The sequence below is a fragment of the Alexandromys fortis genome, unplaced genomic scaffold (genome assembly GCF_014885135.2).
Source record: "Alexandromys fortis isolate MF-2015 unplaced genomic scaffold, M_Fortis_MF-2015_v1.1 scaffold_9, whole genome shotgun sequence".
Taxonomy (NCBI): Eukaryota; Metazoa; Chordata; class Mammalia; order Rodentia; family Cricetidae; genus Alexandromys; species Alexandromys fortis.
Window position 1 is genome coordinate 19,357,395 of NW_026067892.1, and position 8,199 is coordinate 19,365,593.

Genomic DNA, 8,199 nt, shown 5'->3' on the forward strand with positions numbered 1-8,199 from the left:
GTTCCTTTCACAGCCCTCACCCCCTACCCATTCCCAAGGACATGGTACACAGTGCCACCACCATGCCCTTGCTGGCTGCCATGCTCTGCCAGGTGTGAGGTAGCTGTAGTGGGATAGTACCTTTTAATGCTTTTATTCAACAGGAAACCACCAATAAGCTACTTGCTGGGACCTCCGGGCCCAGACTGAAACAGGGCTGAGGAAGTCATAGCCTAGGTCAGTGGTTCTCAACCTGTGGGTCATGACACATTTCGGGGGGGATAAAATGGCCCTTTTACAGGGCTCACCTAAGGCTATCTGCATATCAGATATTTACATTATGATTCATAACAGTAGCAAAATCACAGTTAAGAAGTCGTGATGAAGATAATTTTATGATTGGGGGACCACCACAATGTTCAGAACTATATTAAAGGGTCCCAGCGGTAGGAAGGTTGAGAACCACTGTTGTCGGGTGTGCTGGTGGCTGTACTCAAAAACCTATGCAGATCTGGATGAGCTATCCTTTCTGTGCTTCTTCCCCTGAGTCTGTCTGCATGCACACCTGGGTCGAGGCATGGGGAGATGCTTCGTTGTCTGTGTATCTTGGGCCCGAGCTAAGGTATGAAGGGGGTGAGCAGAACTATTCAGACCTCCTCAGGAACTGTCCTTGTTGTTGAACCAGTTCACTGATCTGCTGACAAGTGGCTGACTGCTAGATGCTGCAGGGACCAGGGCCATGGGACTCTGACTACTTGTGGAGGTGTACCTTACAGGGCCACAGGGTGCAGTGCACTTGACGACGCTTGTGCTTGGTGGCCAGGGCTGGTGGATGGGTGGGCCTGGAGCTGAACGTGCCTAGGATGGTGTTGCTGATTGCCGTGGCCTCTGTGTAAATACCCCCCCCCCTTAGCTATGTCACCTTGGATAAGTTGTTTCCCGTCTCTAGAATTTACACTTAAAATTTTTATTGCCTTTATTTATTAGCTGTGTTCATCCCTGGTGATAGGCAGGAATTAACTGCAGTGCACGATATGGTCTAGCCTAGGTGCTCACTGGGCTGGATGGTAGAGTGGGCGATGAGGGTCACTGCTTCGGGTGCAGGTCACAGGTCAAATGAGGGTGGAGCCCCTGCTTAGACAGGCTTAGGGGAGGAGGTGCCATTGCCTTAGAACTGCCCAAACATCATCAATAGGGATGCATGTGTGGGCTCTTGACGGCAACGTGAAGGACGGACTCAGGAAGGCCTGAGAGTGTTTAGGTAGCAAACAAGGGTTGTAGAAGGCCCAGTTTACCTCCTGGGAAGGGTTCCCTCAGGAGCTGATAGGCTGGGACACTTTCAGGCCCAAGGATCAAGATTGGGACTGTGTCCAGGTGACATCAAGTGACCCAAAGGGTTGCTCATCATGGCTACTGATGCTCTGTGTCTGGAAGAACATGGGGTTCCGGTAGAGGCCAATTTTTTGTGGGTACTGGAGGGGCTCCAGGATTCAGAATGGGGTCTCTGCTTCTTGGTCAGGGCTATCTCCTCACTGGGTCTACCCAGAATCCAGACTATCAGCTGAGCCTGTCTCCCCGGGTCCTGGTCCTCAAGGCCCTGTCCTGGGCTTCTAAGGGAGTCGGCTACACAGTGCTCCCTGTCTGTCTTCAGTGTCTCTCAGAGTCAAGGTCTGGTGCGGAAGTGGCCACATGTGTAAGATTTGTCACATCTGGTTCTGTTTTCCCACTCTGCAAATGCTACATTTTTAGTGGCATAGGGTGGGGTTGGGGAGGGGCCCAGAAGGCAGGATCCAGTCCTCCTTTTTCTCCCACCACTAGGTCCCAGCCACCTCTGAACTAGAGTCCTTTTACCTTAAAACGGGGCTGCAATGGGCCTGGGAGCTGGCTTAGTCTTTGGTTAGGGACTTGCTGGGCAAAAATGTTGATTTTTCTTCCTTCGCTGTATCTCCAGGCTGTGGCTGGAGGGGAGGTGGCTGGGGCTGGTGGACCTCCTGGTCTCCATGGGAGAGACCTGGGTGGGCTCTCAGTGAGCGCCTGCAGGAGCTCTCCCAGCTCTGCAATGGAAAGTTATGAAGGTCCTGCCAGGTCCCTGGCACGCTGTTAGAAACAGCACATAGGCCTTTCCCTGCCTTGAAAAACCTGAACCCATCACACCGTTGTCCACATGATGTCTCATCCCTGGCAGGTCAGCTACCCATGTCTGAAGATGACCCTAGCACAAAAATTTCTGTAGTTGGTCTCAGCTCAGTACAGCCCCTTCCCGTCCTTGAAGAAACTATGTCTGGAAGAGGCTCTTGGGGCTCAGTCTCCCTCTTTATTTCCCAGCTAAGAAAGCAAACCCCAGTGATGGGAAGAGACCCAGGGTACATACAAAGCAAGTGAATGCCTTCTCGGGGTGGGTGGGATTGCCAAGGCACCTCCCACCGTCCCTCAGCCTCTCCTGACTCAATGGAAAAGGATAAAGTTCACAGGGGTGGTGATTCAAGGCCAGTGATGGCCAGTGAGATGGTAGCAACAGCTTCAGGATCCTGGATACTGAAAGCCACAGGGCTGTTCTGGGGTCTCCTGGGATCGGCAGGGTGCTAAATGAGGTGTTTTTAAGGCTCCTGATCCAAGAGCTAACTTGCCAGCCTTCTATATAGCATTATCTTCCTTAGAACTTGGAGTCTAACTGAGAAAAATGACGCGTCAATGGCCCATGTTATATGGGGGCTTTAGATCCAATGAAACTTTCTGGTTTCCTAGCCTCAAATCACATGGTTTGTCCTCTATCCATTTTCAGATCTCATCGTGGGCCGCTATGAAATAACTCACTGCGTGTCATAGAACATGGCAAGTCTTGTGGTCTGCATAGCTTTCAGTGACGTTGTGGCAGGCACTTAGATAGGCTGGCTTAAGAGGGAGGTCTGTAGGTGAGAGCATCTGTCAGGACACAGACTGCTTCCAGAAGGCTCCTGGCCTGGAGATGTGGGGTTACTGTCCCCACAGTTCCTGCTGGCCCCTTAACTATGGCCACTGTTGTGGGAAAGTAGATGGTTATTATTATTTAATTTTATGTGTACGAGTGTTCTGTCTCCATGTATGTCTGTGCCCCGTATGCGTGCCCGAGGAGGTCAGAAGAGGGTGTCTGATTCCTAGTAATTGGAGTTACAGCTGCTTGTGGACAACCATATAGGGGCTAGGAACTGAACCCGGCTCCTCCACAAGAGCTCTCAACCACAGAGTCATCTCTCTAGTGTCAAAAGTAATGGCCATAGTCCAACCTCCTCGGGCTTGGTGGCATATGCCTGTAACCAGCTCTACCCGGGAGGCTCAGCCAAGAGAATTGCTACAAGTTTGGTGCCAGCCTGGGTTATATAGAGCGTTTCAAGCTACATGAGCTACAGCACGAGGCTCTATCTTATTTAAAAAGAAACGAAAGCCTGCCCGAGTTCAAGGCTGGCCCGGGTTACTGAGTGAGATCCTGTCCCAGAATTTAAACAACTCATAAGAGGGCGAGGGATGTAGCTCGGTGACAGCATGCTAGCATCTGCAAGGCCCCAGCTTCAATTTGCCGCACCACGGGTAAAATCCGAGTCCCAGGGGCCTTTATAACTGCTTTATATCACCTACCACGGTCCTCTTTGGGATGCTATAGTTCTATAGATGTGTTTGTTGTCTGTCTCCATCTCAGTGAAGTGGTAGTTCAATGTGAAGTTGTGTGTGTGTGCGTGTGTATGAATGAGAGAGAGAGAGAGAGAGGGAGAGAGAGAGAAGAGAGAAATGGGAGGAAGATGTCAGATGGCTTCCTCTATCAATCATTTGTTTGAGACACAACTTCTCACTGAATCTGGCCAGAACTTATTGTTTTCAGCCAGGCTGACTGGCTGGCCAGCAAGCCCCTTGTCTCTGCCTCCCTAGCACACTGCCCTTAGCTCTTTACATACATACTGGGGATTTGATGCTAGGTCCTCATTTGTGCAAGTGATCTCACCCACTGGGCCATTTCCCCGGGTATAGGGACACGTTATTTTTTTTTTTTAATTGTATGGAGAGTATTTAGAATGACTGCTCCCTGATGAATGGTTAACAAGTGAACTAGTGAATGGATGGATGGATGAGTGAATGAATGAATGGATGGAGTGAATGAATGAATGGATGGATAATGCTGCAGGTGAGCGGCCTTACGGCTGCAGCACAAACATTTGTGCTGCTGGTAACTGAAAGTCACACAGCGGAGGTGTCAGAAGCCTGGCGATATGAAACATTCTAGCCATGCAGTCCCCAAGGAGAATTTATTTGTATTTCGTCTGCTCTTGCACCTCGGTAGAGGGAACTGGGGGTTCCCAGAGGATCAGTGTGTTGTCAGGGTCACTGGGGCTGGAGCCTGTTGACATGGGATTTGGGTGTCTGGCATACCCGACTCCCTACTCTCCTGTGCTTCCCTGACTCGCACAGGATCCTTCTCCTAGGCTGCCACAAGAGCTCATCCATCACTCGCCACAGACTGACCCTGTGTCAGAGTCTGAGATAGACGTTTATACTTGTTATCTAATATGGGAGAGATATAGAGCCACGGCAGGACTTCTGGGCTCTCCCTTGGCTGGCTCTCCCCTGCTGAGGGGGCTGTCTGTACCCTTTTGCTGGAGCTGCCCCAAGTGTTCTGGTTGGCATCTGAGCCCACAGGGAGCAGACAGCAGGGCCTCCGTGCAGGGAGCTGTTCCTCAGTTCAAGGCTTGGCAGCCACGTTGCCTTCTGGCACTGAAGGCCTGCTTCCTGTCTCCTCGTCCTGAAGCCACAGTTGCTGCCAGGACTGGGAGCCAAGCAAGGGGCCAGGCAGAGCTCCCAGTCCGATCATGGTGGGCTGTGGCAAGGATGGAGTGGGATGGGGGAGCCTTGGAGCCATGTGGCTTCTGGGCATAGGGAAATGGAAACATGGTGGCTTCGGCCCCCAGGGAGAAATGCTCTGACTCTGGATGGCCTCCAGGACGTGGTTTGCGGAGGAAGGGGAGGCTCAAGACACCTGTAGGTGTTAACCCTACCCTGCCACTTACACCAGGACCCCTCCTTCTGGAGCTGGCATGCATGGAAATAAAATAGCCATCCCTCCTTTAAGTGTATTTACCAAGCTGTTAATGTTACTAGCCAACTGAGTTCTGGTTGGCAATAGAGGACAGTTCATTGTCACCACCTATGTCATTGTCATCATTATCGTCATCACCATCAAAACCACAGAGGGGCATGAACATATTTGCACTGTGGTCTTCCTCACCTTGGGTAGTCACTTGACTTGCCTGACTTGCTGTTGGCCATCTGCAGGTCATAACCCTTCAACCATTTCCTGGACCTCAAGACCCTCCTTGTCTTTGAAGACAGTCTTAGATAGTTTTTTTTTTCTTCTTCCACTTTTTGGATTTTCAAGACAGGGTTTTCCTGTATAGCCTTGGCAATCCTGGAACTCCTCCTGGAACTCACTCTATAGACTAGCCTGGCCTCAAACTCACAGAGATCCACCTGCCTCTGCCTCCCCAGTGATAGGATTAAAGGTGTGCGCCACCACTGCCCTGCTTGGGCAGTGACTTTTCTCTCAGAGGTGTTGGCTTTGTGGGGAGGAGGTAGTGAGGTCCTGAGATGGAGAGAATTCTTGGTCGCTCCCTCCGGGGGTGGGGATGCTCCCAATGGCAGAGGCATGCAGAACCACCCTGGCTTGGCTTACCCCCACTCGGGGCGTGCACAGATGGTTCGCTGGGCTTTCTATTGCCTGCTGGCTTTCTGCGTTTCTTCTGACTACCCCCCATGTTGACCCGCCCATCTGGTGAAGAAGACCTGGAAGCCCTTAGTCATCCCTCTGAGAACCATCTCATGGAATGGAAGCTTTCAGTTGGGGTGTGTGGTTCTCGGTCCTGACTGTGTGTGGAAATCCACCTGGGTAACTCTGAGGGCATACTGATGTCCAGGCCCCTCCAACTGAGCTATGATGTCACGGGTCCGGGGCATAGCCTGGGTGACAAAAGATCTGCAAATTCCTCGGATGATTGAAATTGAGCGTCCAAGCGGGAGGACGGTTGTCATAGCCACGTATTTGACAGAGAAGTGAAGGTCAGATCATGGGGGATCAGGAAAGAAAACAGAAAACCCCACCCTGCTGGCGTCACACCTCAGGAGACATCGTCCTGTCCCTCCCTCATTTTATCCCCCACCCCCAACCCTTTGGTTTCAGATGTAGAAATCGAGGCTTGGAGAAGACCTGTGCCACTTAGCACGAATGGGGTCTCAGACGTGCCAATCCCCCATGGAGCCTCACCACCACTTGGTGGGAGAGAAGGAAGAGTCCATTGTAGCGGTGCTGTGGTCAGAATTTAGAATGTTCCCCCAGACGCTCTAGTGGTAAGGTCTGGTCACCAACTTGTGCTGTTGCTGGGAGGCAGAGACTAACAGAAGTTAGGCCGTTGAAGGCAGACTCTTGAACAGATATATTGGAGACCCCCAACTGCTTCCTGGCACCATGAGATAAGCCGCTTTACTGTACCCCATGTCCTCTGACGTGCCACCCGGTGCCACCACAGACTCTGAACCCCCATGGATCGGAACCATGAGTCACATGTACCTTTCCTTCTTTTAAACTTGATTTTCTCAGACATTTTGTCACAGCCACGAAAGGCTGATGACCACAGTCTCCTTTTTGAAACTGCTTTAGGGGAGGGGAGTTGTAGAGTTCCGTTGCCTTCTGAGAGAAGGAAGCCATAAGCCAGTCAGACAATACAGCATTTTAAATAGAAAGAAATCACACCTGGGTAAAGTTACCCTCTGCCGGCCTCCTATTCTTGTTAGGGACTTTTCCTGCCTGTGAGATGTGCCCACCCTCCCCCAGTTCTTGGGAATGTCTTCCCATTTCCAGGCAGAGGATCTGAGCGGGTAAAAGCCAGGTTGTGGCAGAGCCAGGAGTAAGAGACAAACCTTTCTGGGATTCAAGAATTGGGCTCCCATCTCTGGGCCCACCATCCCCTTTCTGAGCCCCCAGGCTCTAAAACATTGATTCTCAACCTGTGGCTTGTGGCTCTTTGGGGGTCAAAGGACCCATTTACAGGGGTCTCTTATGGCCATCCGAAAACACAGATATTTACATTGCAGTTTATAAGAGTAGCAGATTACAGTTATGAAATAGTAATGAAAATAATTTATGGTTGGGGGTCATTACGAAATGTGTATTATACACATTACAAATGTGTATATTAAAGGGTCACAGCACTAGGAGGTTGAGAACCACTGCTCTAAAACATAGTTTTGAGTGATGTTAAAGACAACCACAACAGAAAATTTAGATTCTCCACATCTGTCACTGGAAGGCAGAAATGTTATCTGGCATGTGTAATTACCTCTTTACCAGATACGTGCACAGAATGTCACCTTGCCCAAGATCACCTGGATGAACAGCAGAGCCAAGATTTGAACGACAAGTCATTGAACTTAGGGTCTCTGCATTTCCTCATATTACCCACGATATTGCTACAGATGAGCTAGGTTTAGCCCCTCCCAGAGCCCGCAGAGGTCACAACCCTGGAAACAGACTCAGTGGCCATCCCATCCCAGGCAATAGCCCCAACTGGTGGAGACTCTGGATTCCTGATGTTTCTACCAGCGCTTGTCCTGTCCTGGGAGCCCTCATGTTGCTGGCTGGGGGGACGGTAGAGCATACCCATTGAGGACAAGTCTGGCTTTTTCAGCCCCATCCTGTAAGGGCTCCATGCTGCTGCCTGTTGTCAAGACTGCAATTCAGTCTGAATCAGCCTGCAGACTTTCCTGGGCTCAGGCCGAGGCCTTGGCTGCCCTTGCCTCTAGCAGATCGCCCGCAGTCGGGGCCTCACATCAGGTTTGAGTTTGCAGCATCCCTGGGCTTTCGTCTGAGCCATGCTGACTCACACTTCTGAGGAAGCAGGCAGCTTGGGTGCTGTGAGTGTGTCTCCTCTTGTGTTCTAGTCTCCCCGAGTCCGCAGCTGCCTTACTGAGATGTGACTCATACGCCATGCAGTTTACCCGTTCAGAGCACACAATTCAGTGAATTTGATCGTTCTTTTCTTTCTTATTCTTTTTTCTTTTCTTCTTCTTCTTCTTCTTCTTCTTCTTCTTCTTCTTCTTCTTCTTCTTCTTCTCCTTCTCCTTCTCCTCCTCCTCCTCCTCCTCCTCCTCCTCCTTCTCCCTTCCCCTCCCCTCCCCCTCCCCTCCCTCCTCCCCCTCCCCTCT

At 51.0% G+C, this 8,199-nt stretch overlaps 1 protein-coding gene across 2 annotated transcripts in view; it reads left to right on the forward strand.

The window, feature by feature from the left end:
* The window catches only part of Adamts14 (ADAM metallopeptidase with thrombospondin type 1 motif 14), a 67,246-nt gene that overhangs the window by 2,495 nt on the left and 56,552 nt on the right, over positions 1-8,199 (forward strand). The gene's annotated exons all lie outside the window — the stretch shown is intronic.